Raw genomic sequence first — 12,263 nt, forward strand, 5'->3', positions numbered from 1 at the left:
TATACTTTCAGCAATAAATTGCTGCTGAAGATTTCCAAGGAGAAGTAAAAGATGACCAAATTAACATTTGGGGGAAGGGGGAGGGGGAGACATTGGCAGAACTATGAAGAATGAATCGAAAGGAGTAAACCTTCTTTAAGTATATTGAGGTGATGGCAAATGTGTCGGAAGCACAGGAGCCCGGGTGTGCGTTGAGTGAAGGAAGATGGTGGAAGTATGCAGGAGAAAAGAAGCATCTGGACCTGGGAGCCAGGTGCTCACTTCATTGCTTTCTCACAGTCAGAAAAGTCAAAACATAGGAATTACTTACAATTCCAAGCAGGGGACTTAAGATTTGATGGCAATAGGAAATGGACGTGTATCAATACCCCTTTTTGTAGCAAATATATAATAGCTGATTTAGAAAACATTCTTCTTTCGAGTCCTTTCTAGCTTTATGAAAGGAATTCTTCGTAACGTTGTAGCTAATATCTGGAATGAGGAGCATTCCTTACGGCCATATAATTAGCCATGTAGTGAGCTGGTCACCAGGAAGATATGCATGCAAATCTTCTCAGATTATTATTTTTTTCTTTCTCTTGGTAGATATCAGAAGAGAATTTGAAAGCTGGTTATAAAATGTAGTTAACTGCGTGGCATTGGCCCATACAATTTGTAAAATTGGCATCACCATTTCCTCATTTGTAAAATTGTAATAATCATAATAATAACCTGAAAGGGATGTGTTGTGAGCATTAAAAAGTACAATCTATGCACAGTGCTCATATTTTACTGTTTAACACATTGTAGCTGTATGGGTACCAAATGTTGAAGGATAAAATCTGCTCTGAAAGATTTTGAAGGTCAAAGGAGACACAGCCCTGCAAAAGTAGGCCTGTAGTGTTTTTGCTAGTCCCTGGATAATATTTATTTATATCCAAAGATAAAATAACACTAAGTTAACTAGCACCCAGTTATTAACTTTTCTGGTTTGGACTTTAGAAAGAAGTTTGAGTCTCTTGAATTAAAAGCTTTTATGGGAAAATAATTCACATGCATCAGCACCAAATCCGTGCTGTGAATAAAACAATATGAAATGAAGAGCAATGCTTAGAAGGGCGATCTTAAATTCCTGTAGAAATACTGATGAGCATTATTTTGTACATCATATATAGCAACCCTGTGGCCCTTTCAACAAGAATGCTCTATTTTATTGTGTATGCAATTTCTTTTATCCTAATTTATGATTTATTACAATATAATCACTATCTCCTTTATAATTCTCAACAGATCAGGGGACTGAAAGTCGGATGATTCACACTGTGTCACATAATAAGCCACATAGCGCCAACAAATCTTGTGGTGGGGTCAAGCGCTCAGGCCAGTTTTTCCCTGGGGCCTTCAGCGACATCGCCACCCTTCTACGCTCCACACACAATGGTGTCTTCTCCCAAATCTGAACTTTTCACTGCTACTGCATCTCCCACTCCTTTTCTTGACTGCACCATTACTATAAAGGACAGACTCTGAGCACCCTTTTGTCCTAGTCTGAGACTGTGTTAAAGGACACATATTGAAACTTTGGATTATGTTGTGAACTCACACTAGGAAATGTCTGCCCACCACACACACACACACACACACACACACACACACACACACACACACTCCCGCACAGACTTGTTGCACAAGTCTATGCAACAATATTCATGTGTCTAGGATCCCAGCACTCTCCCCTTCTACAAACCATTATTATTACCAGAAAAAAAAAAAAACTAATGTCTTTCCTGGCCCCTGCCTTTCTCCCCTGCTCCGCCTTGCTTCTTAGTTTTACCTCCAACATTTAAAAAACAACATATATGTGTCAATCCATGACCTAAATCCAAGTCCTGGGAGTAGTCCTGGTACACCTCTCTCTCTCTCTCTCTCTCTCTCTCTCTCTCTCTTTCTCCCTGAATCCCATCATCTGCTGAATATTATCCCAACAAGGCCTGTTCCCTTTAATATGTTTTAAATCCTTTTCCTTTTTAGGACAGCATTTGTTGAGACCCATCTCGTTTCTTGTCCCAGTAACTGGGACAACATTCTAATTGGTCTTCCTGTTTCCCATCTTCTACTCCTCAAGGCTATTTCTTCATACTATTAGAGAATAGTCTAGAAAGCCATGTTACTTCCATACTGAAAATTCTTGAATGATTCTCATTATCTGTGGCAACATTTCTTGAGCATGCTTGATCATAAGAATCCATAAAACATTTTGATTAAATGTGTCCCAACCCTAGAATCTTCAGTGATTCAGAGATCTAGAGATTCTAGAGAAATTTGGGAAATGTTGATGTTAAATATTGCCAAATAATGTCTAAATTCACTTTGTAGGACACACAGTTTTCTAATACTTCATTCCTACTTATGTCTCCAGTTCTATCCTATTTCCTGTCTTGAACACTCTCTCCAAATATGCTCTTCTCCCACTTTCTATCCCACAATTACACAGTGTTTAGTTGGGTCAAATCATCTCCTCTGTGCTCACATAGTGCTCAGAGCATTCTTCTATCACTGCACTTATTCAGTTATAGTCAATTATCACTTTCCCTGGTTGACAGTAGTTCAAATCCCTGTTGCTCATTGACAGTCTTGCTTTTTCAGTCAGTATTTCTAGATGAAGTTATTTCTGCTGAACTTACCTAGAAGGAGAATTCACTGAGAGGACGGGATAGCTCACAGAATTGACAGAAAGAATTAGAAAACAGGCAAGAATCAAGGAAGGCGAGGCACCTAAGGTCACTCACAAGAACTATTTTCTTAACCACTCTGATATCTGCCTGTTGAGCCCTTCGTGTTGCCAGAGCTGGATTCCTGATATGCCTGCTCTAGTCACAGAAAATTTCACAGTTGACTTTGTGTTGATATTATTGTCTCAAGTCCCAATCAGATGCCTCTCTTTGCATGACTTAAGTCATGTGTTCACATTCTAGCTCACTGGTTCTTCAAGTGTGATACCTAATTGGCCACACAGATATCACCTGGGAACTTGCTAGAAATGTAAATTCTCAAACCCCCAGAACGTGGGGCCCAGCAATCTACTTCTGTGTGAAAGAAGCCTTCTGTGTCATCTTGATGCACGTAGGCTAACGGTTAATAATTGCTGTCGTTGCTACAACAGAGAGGGAGGAGACAGTGGTTAGCCTCTTCATATCGAGATTGGGACCAATGCCCACACTGGGGATTACCAAAAGAGAGGAAGGATGTCCAGATGTTGAATAGGGAAGAAACAAAAAGAGAGGAAGGATGTTCAGATGTTGAATAGCAAAGAAACAAAATCAACAAAAAGAATTATATGCCTACAGTACATTTTTTACAACCCTCAACTTTAGGAAGACTACGAATGTACCTACTATCAAAAAGATAAATACTGGAACAATTCAAACTCAGTGATACCTGGCCCTATGTCACTGCATTCCATATTTTATTTTTCCTGACAACAGTAAATACCTGATGTCCATTCCAATTTCATCAGCATCAACATGCACTCACAGCTTAAAATCAGATATGAAAGTCATTTTCATTTTTATGGTTTTAATATCACCTACTGATGAAAGCTTTGTCTACAGCTCAAATGAATAGAGGGTGCTGCTTTTCCTGACAGCTGTTTCTGCAGAGGTTGTAGGATTAACCATGAAAATAATTGATTTTGATTCAGCTGACATCTCAAAACGCCCATTGGTCCTATTTGTCCTTATCAATCTCCAAAAACATATTATTTACACAACTCTGTCTACTTTGGCACACACAAAAAGTACATGACTATTTTCCACTTGAAAATAGTAACATTACTACTGGTTTTGTTATTAAAAACATTTACTGAAGTTATTAGGTGATATTTATTGAGTGCCTGCCACAGGCGAGGCACCATTTTGAGTTCTTTACATGTTCTGAGTTATTTATTATCACAAACCCAGCAGTTAGGTACTAATGTTATCCCTATTTCCATATAAGACAATTAAGAAAAGGTGGGATTAAGCAATTTTGACAAAGTCACACAGCTTGTAAATGGTGGAACTGGGATTTTATTCCAGGCAGTTGGCTTTACACTAGACATCCTAAGCATAATGTCACCAACTATCGCAGTGATTTTGGGACTGAGAGGCTTCCCAGGATGTAGGATTTTCAGTGTTAAGTGTGATAGTCCCAGGCACACCTAGATGATTGGTCACACTGCCACTGCCATACTGTTTTGCAAAATAAGTTTATGTCTTTCCCCCTGCCTTGAATGGCTTTATAATATATCAGGCTGATGGCTGACACCCATAGGTCCAAACAGGGGACTCATGAGGCTGGACGGGGACATAAGGTTCTTGGGTGTCTCTATTCCACTTTCATCATTCCAGAATCTCCATCACATAAAGTCATCACTAAATGTCTCCTTTCAGGAGACAAAACCCACTCTGAAAAGCTTTGCTGTTCTGGAGATACCCCTGGACTTCCCTAAATATTCCAGTACAAACTAGGACAAGAGATTCCAAGAATTTGATTCAATGCAAATTGCTCTAGTGTTTTTCTTCAGAAGTACATAAAACCCTTTAACAAAAACATCACTGGTGAGTTTCAAGTTTATAATTAGGAGTTATAATGGGATAACAGAACAAGTAATGGAGAGAAGGACAGCAGGGAAAGAAAGAAGAGCTCTACTCTCGTTCTCTGAGAATTTCTTCTTTTCAATATTAGTATTCTCTCTTTGTGGAGTTTTCATTAGTTGTTGGCTTTCATGTATTGATATTCTGTAACTGAATTTTCCACTTCTATTTCACAACTCTTAATCCTTTTATAATACTTTCTAGAATATTTTTTCAAATTTTTCAGTTTGAATTTCTACTGATCCATTGGTTTTTGTGGATCAAACTGCATGTGGAAAAAAATTTCAAAGAGGTCTTTCTTGTTTCTTGATAATTATTAGCATTTTCTTCTTTTTCTTTCCTTCTTTCTTTTTAAAGGATGAATTTTTGCCAAAATATGCTAAGGATGCTAGTGAGGGCTTTTTTTCTTTTTTCTTTTTTTATATTCCCTGTATTATTTCTATTTCTTCAACAGTCATCTTTTTTTCTTCTTTTTTTTACATGAGGCAACAGAAAACTGACTGAAAGGTCTGGGTATGTGGATGTGGCTTGTCAATGATCAGATTTAGTTGTGAGATGACTGGGCAAATGTTGGTCATTACACCACAGATACTGAGGTGGACTTCATTTGGAGAACATTGTCTTTGTAGTACTTCAATCCTGGAGTGGAAATGACGTACGGGGAATGTCCAAACCCTGAGATAGTCCAGAGCTATGTAGGGCTGATCAGCAACCTTTCTGGGTCTATTTTGAGTCTATGTTACCTAGTGCTGCCTTCTCCCCTTCATCATTTCCCACTCCTCGCCTACTTCCTATTTTCTTAAAAATCTCTCTACATCCCATGTTGGCAGGTATTCTTATTCCATCATTTTTACTGTAAGTGCATGTTCTCAGGCTGATATCTTCCAGCAGAGCCATGCTTTCTTTTACTCTTATATTTACTATTGCTGTGATAATACTTTGCATTTACTTGTTCCCATGGCACCTTCACATTTGTTATTTTATTTTATCCCCATAATGCTCTCCCAAAGAAGAAGTGAACAATAGGTATTTTCATGTCTAACCTCCGGATGATAAAATAAAATGCAAGAAAAATTAAGTATTTTTTTCAATATGAGATATAATTCTATTCTGACAACAGTAACCTGTTCTCTCTTTTTTAAAACATATTTTTATTTTAATTCCAGTATAGTTAACATACTGTGTTATATTAGTTTCAAGTGTACAATATAGTGATTCAGCAGTTCTATGTATTGCTCAGTTCTCATGACAGTAAGTGTATTTTTAAAAAGATTTTATTTATTTATTTGAGAGAGAGAGTGCACACATACATGCAAGAGAGAGAGAGAAAAAGAGAGAAAGAGTACAAGCAAGGGGAAGGGTAGAGGGAGAGGGAGAAGCAGATTCCTCACTGAGCAGGAAGCCTGGGGCCCCAAGGACCCTGAGATCATGACCCCAAGTGAAGGTAGATGCTTAACCAACTGAGGCACCAGGCCCTCATGGTAAGTGTATTCTTAGTCCCCATCACCTACTTTGCCCATCCTCCTACCCATCTCCCCTGTGGCAACCATCATTTTATTCTCTGTATCTAAGGGTCTGTTTTTTGGTTTGTCTCTCTTTTTTTTTTCTTTTTCTAAAGATTTTATTTATTCATGAGAGAGAGAGAGAGAAAGAGAGAGAGAGAAGCAGAGACACAGGCAGAGGGAGAGGAGAAGCAGGTTTCATGCAGAAAGCCTGATGTGAGACTCGATCCTGGGCCCCAGGATCATGCCCTGAGCCAAAGGCAGACACTCAACCACTAAGCCACCCAGGCATCCCTCTTTTTTTTTCTTTCTTTGTTTCTTAAATTCCACATATGAGTGAAATTATGAATTTGTCTTTCTCTGATTTATTTCACTTAGCATCATATCCTCTAGATCCATCCATGTCATTGGAAATGGCAAGATTTTGTTCCTTTTTTATGACTAAATAATATTTTGTGTGTATATATATAAACATATATATACATATATGTATATGCAGATATACATATACATGCCCATCTTCCTTATCCATTCACCTATCATTGGACAGTACACTTGGGTTTCTTCCATAATTTATATATTGTAAATAATACTGCAATAAACATAGAGATGCATATATCTTTTCAAATTAATGTTTTTGCATTCTTTGGTAAATACCCAGTAATAGAATTTACTGGATCATTGGATAATTCTATTTTTAATTTTTTTTTTTTTGAGCAACCTCCATACTAGTGTCCACAGGGGCTGCACTGGTTTGCATGCCCACCAGCAGTGCACCAGAGTTCTTTTATCTCCACATTCTTACCAACACTGTTGTTTCTTGTATTTTTGAGGTTAGCTATTCTGACAGGTGCAAGGTGATATCTCATTGTAGTTTTGATTTGCATTTCCCTGATGATGAATGACTTTGAGCATCTTTTCATGTGTCTGCAGGCCATCAGTATGTCTTCTTTGAAGAAATGTCTGTTCATGTCTTCTGCCCATCTTTAAATTGGATTATTTGTTTTTTTTGGGTGTGGTGTTATATAAGTTCTTTATGTATTTTGGGTGCTAATCCCATATCAGATATGCTATTTGCAAATTCCTTCTCCCATTTGAAGGTTGCCTTTTTGTTTTGTTGTTTCCTTGGCTGTGCAGAAGCTTTTTATTTTGATGTAGTCCCAATAGTTTATTTTTATTTTTATTTCCCTTGCCTTAGGAAACACACTCAGAAAAAATGTTGTTACAGCCAATGTCAAAGAGGTTATTGTCTCTGTTCTCTTCTAGGATTTTTATGGTTTCAGTTCTAACATTTCAGTCTTTCATCCATTTTGAGTTTATTTTTGTATATGGTTTATAAGAAAGTGGTCCAGTTTCAATCTTTTGCATGTAGCTGTTTAGTTTTCCCAATACCATTTGTTAAAGAAACTGTTTTTTTTTCATATTGCATATTCTTGCCTCTTGTCAAAGATTAACTGACCATATATTCATGGGTTTATTTCTAGGCTCCCTATTCTGTGTCTAGTATGGGTCAGTAGGATACTGTTTTGATTACTATAGCTTTATAGTATATCTCAAAATCTAGGGTTGTGATATTTCCAGTTTTGTTCTTCTTTTTCAAGATTGGTGTGGCTATTTGGGGTCTTTTGTGTTTCCACACAAATTTTAGGATTATTTATTCTAGTTCTGTGAAAAATGCTGTTGGCATTTTGATAGGGATTGCATTGAATCTGTCGATTGCCTTGGGTAGTATGGACAGTTTAACAATGTTTATTCTTCCAATCCACGAGCATGGAATATATTCCCATTTGCTTGTATCATCTTCAATTTCTTTCATCATTATAGCTTTATAGTTTTGTAGTTTCAGAGCACAAGTCTTTCACCTCCTTGGTTAGGTTTATTCCTAGGTATTTTATTATTTTCAATGAAATTGTATATGAGATTATTCTCTTAATTTATCTTTCTGCTAATTCATTATTAGCATATAGAACACAACATATTTCTGTATATTGATTTTGTAACCTGTAACTTTACTGAATTCATTTATCAGTTCTTTTTTTTTTTTTAAAGATTGTATTTATTTATTCATGAGAGACACAAAGAGAGAGACAGACAGAGACACAGACAGAGGGAGAAGCAGGCTCCATGCAGGGAGCCTGATGTGGGACCTGATCCCGGGACTCCAGGATCATGCCCTGGGCCGAAGGCAGGCGCTAAACCACTGAGCCACCCAGGGATTCCCTATTTATCAGTTCTAGTAGTTTTTTGGTGGAGCCTTTAGGGTTTTCTATATAGGTATCATGTCATCTTCAAATAATGAAAGTTTTACTTCTTCCTTAACAATTTCAGAAGACCACCCTAAATTAGACTTTAATGGCTTAAAATGAAACAATCATTTACTATGCTCATAAATCTTCAATCTCAGCAAAACTTAATAAAGACAATTCATCTCTTCTTCATGCAGTGTTACCTGGGACAGCTCAACTAAAGCTGAAGGGTCTCCTTTCAAGTTAGCATATTCACATGACTGGCAATTTGGTACTAGCTGTTGGTTCCTGTCCACTGGGGGGCTTGTGCTTCCTCACAGCATGGTGGTTGGGTTCTCAGAGAAAGAGCCAGGTAGTACAAACTACCAAACCATCACAGCAACACCTCTCCTATATAGTCTGCTATATTTCTCACATAGGCTAGAGTTGGTGGTCAGAAAATAACAAACATCAAATTCAAGGGAAAGTGCACCTGCTCATGGGAGGAGTGCTAGATTATTCTGGGGCCATGTTTTAAAACCACAAGTGTGGGGATCCCTGGGTGGCGCAGCGGTTTGGCGCCTGCTTTTGGCCCAGGGCGCGATCCTGGAGATCCGGGAGCAATCCCACGTCGGGCTCCCGGTGCATGGAGCCTGCTTCTCCCTCTGCCTGTGTCTCTGCCTCTCTCTCTCTCTCTCTCTCTCTCTCTCTCTCTCTGTGACTATCATAAATAAATTAAAAAAAAATTAAAACCACAAGTGTGATGATGTTTGAATTGGCATTCTTTTTATTATGAGTGCAGATGAGCATCTTTTTACAAATCTAAAAGTTAAATTTATATTGCCTATGCTGAACTGTCTGTTCAACCCTTTACTTATTTTTTCATATTTTTATATGAAAGGATATTTTTATGTAAGAGGAAGGTGAGCCTTTCCTTTGTAATGTGAGTTACAAGTAATTTTTCCCAGTTTATCACTTGTCTTTTATATTTGTTTTTAATATTTTACCTCATGCAGAAGTAATTTTTAAAATGTGGTTGAATATTATAGCCTTTCATTTTATGGTTTATGGGTTTGAGTCTATAATTAGAAAGGCCTTTCTGCTCTATAGGAGTTTACTCAAGTTTTTATATTGTATTTTTAGGGTTTTATTTTTTACATTTAAACACTATTTACTTGGAATACTTTGTCTTCATACATGCCTGAAGTATGTTCATTTTTCACAATGAACTGGGGAGGGGCCCCTGGGTGGCTAACCTCTGCCTTCAGGTCAGGTCATGATCTCAGGGTCCTGGTCAAACCCCATGTTGGTTGGGCTTCCTGCTCAGCAAAGAATCTGCTTCTCCCTTTGCCCCTCCCCCTGCAAATGCTCTCTCTCTCTCTCTCTCTCTTTCTTTCATCTCCTTTTAATATCTGAAACTCTAATTTCTTTTTACTTTCTTAAAAGCTTAATGGTCAATATTTTAGCCCAATGTTACACTGTAACATGATAGTGAACATTATTTAATTTTTCCTGATGTCAGTGGAATGCTTGAGTTTTTTTCTGTAAAACATGCTGCTGGCTCAGTGCTTTTTTTCCCCAGGATTATTGATGATCATATGCTGTTTCTCCTTGAATCTATCAAATGATGACTTAACAGTCTATGATATCAAATGTTGTACTTGCTTCATAAAATGTACTTAGGGACTTCTTTCTTTTTTTCTATGATCTAAAACAATTTAAATAATATTGGAATTTATATTCTCTGAAGGTTTTATGGAATTCCCCTGGGAAAACATTTGAAGGAACAAAAGCAGCTTTTGTATGCTTTCCATTTCTTCTTTAGAAATTTATCTGCAAAGGTTGTTTTTATCATTTTGATGAATTTTGGTGAACCATAGTTTTCAAATATATTTTATTCAGGTTTTAAAAGTTATTTTCATAAAAAACTTCAATGATTCTTTTTATTTCCTCTTGTTCTGTGAATGTACCTTAACATTTGTCATCGGAGATTTTTATAAGTTCATTTTTATGACCTGAAAGATTAAATTATTCTTATTTTTATTTCCAGTTTCTAAAGGAAAAATTTCCATTAAAATATTATTCTCTTGGGTTTTGTTTAATTCTTGCCACAATATTCTGTGTGATAGATTTATCCAGATAATAATTCTATCCTCTTATGAATATTAAAGTCTACTTTAACTGGATTTAAATGAAATTCTTTCCTACAAAGCCATCTTGGTGATTATGTCCTGAGTATTTTAACTGTTCAAACAAGGTCACAAGCTTCTTATAATCCCTCCTTGAGAATGCGTAAGACATAGCTTATGTTATAAACAATACTTTAAAAAATCTTAAAGGATTTTTTTTAACTTGAAAGACTACCGATAAAAGTTCACGAATTCAACCAACTTACAAGTTATCTGCTTGAATGGAAAGTCTTAGTTCATTAATTAAACATTCCATGAAACTTGAGATTTCATATTAATCATTTAGATTTATAATTCCTAGTGTTAAGCTCATATACTTCAATAAACATATTCTGTTTTCCACTGAGCTAATATTTCTTAGGGGACAATCATAATATTTACTTGAAATATTTATTTTCATTTATTTAGAGGAGAGAGAATATGTCTCCCTACTTTAAGAACACAGAGGCAGCATGAGTTTCTGCTTTCTTCTCCAGTCTTTTAACACTTGGCTACTTGTTTAAAAAAATATATAGCAGATGAGTGCTCCATTTGGCAGCACATATACTATCACTGGGATGATACAGAGAAGATTAGCATGGCCCCTGCCCAAGGATGACACCCAAAAAATGTAGCAGTTGAGAAAATGGGGGTGCTTAGAGGCTTAGTGTTTTTCTCTGGGACACATAGTTATTAATGGCTAAGCTGAGTCTAGACTCAAGGTTTTGCAACTTCTTCTCTCTTAAAACTTATAGTTTATTAGTGGAGACAAAATTGTGAGGTGAATACCAGGAAGTAGTAATGATAACCCGAGCAGGGCCTGGAAGGCTGAGTAAGCTTTGCAGGATCCCACCAGAGGGGATCACCAGAGCAATGACCCAAGGGGCAGAGTACCCAGAAGCAACAACCCAGAACTCATCTAGAATCTGGATAGCATTGTGTTAAGTAAAGTAAGCCAGCACAGAAAGACAAGAACTGCATGATCTCACTTATATGTGGAATCTAAAATAGTCAAATTCATGGAAGCAGATGGTAGAATGGCTGTTGCCAGGGACGAAAGAAAGGAGGAGATATTGGTCAAAGAGTGCCAAGTTCCAGTTATGTAAGATGAAAGAGTACTGGAGATATAATGTACAACATAGTGACCATAGTTAATAGTACTGTATTATACACTTGAAATTTGCTAAGATGGTAGATCTTAAATTAAATCACCTCATCACACACACGGAATAGTCGCTATGTAGAGGTGATGGTAATTATTTAGCTTGATTGTGGCAATCTTTTTACAATGCATACAGAAGTAGGAGGAGCACCTGGTTGGCATGGGACTCTTGATCTCGAGGTTGTGAGTTCAAGCCCCATGTCGAGTATAGAACTTCCTTGAAAAAAAATCAAGCTGCACACCTTAAATATCTTTAATTTTTATATGTCAATGATATCTCAATAAAGTTTTAAAAAGAAAGAAATTATATAGCAGGTAAAGCTGGAGCAGAGGGTATGTGCCTGGAGCAGGAAGGAAAAACAAAGTAAAGAGATGGGGTAGAGATCATAGAGCTGTCCTTTTTTAGGTTCCATGCTGCTCCATGGACCCACATGGAACCCAATGCAGGCTTGAACTCATGAGACTCTGAGGTCAAGACTTGAGATGATATCAAGAATCTGATGCTTAAGCAACTGAGCCACCCAGGCACCCTAAAAAATGGAATTATTTTTTTCCATGTGATAGGAAGCTTCAAACACATCCTCCTCAGGGCA

The 12,263-nt window shown here is 37.2% G+C and overlaps 1 non-coding gene across 1 annotated transcript; it reads left to right on the forward strand.

The window, feature by feature from the left end:
* Nucleotides 1-11,051: 11,051 nt before the first annotated feature.
* On the forward strand, nt 11,052-11,158 carry LOC129505436 (U6 spliceosomal RNA). Its single transcript, XR_008663531.1, has one exon. It is a non-coding gene; the product is annotated as a U6 spliceosomal RNA (small nuclear RNA).
* The last annotated feature ends 1,105 nt before the right edge of the window (nt 11,159-12,263 follow it).

This window comes from Nyctereutes procyonoides, unplaced genomic scaffold (genome assembly GCF_905146905.1).
Source record: "Nyctereutes procyonoides isolate TBG_1078 unplaced genomic scaffold, NYPRO_anot_genome, whole genome shotgun sequence".
In the NCBI taxonomy this organism is placed as follows: domain Eukaryota; kingdom Metazoa; phylum Chordata; class Mammalia; order Carnivora; family Canidae; genus Nyctereutes; species Nyctereutes procyonoides.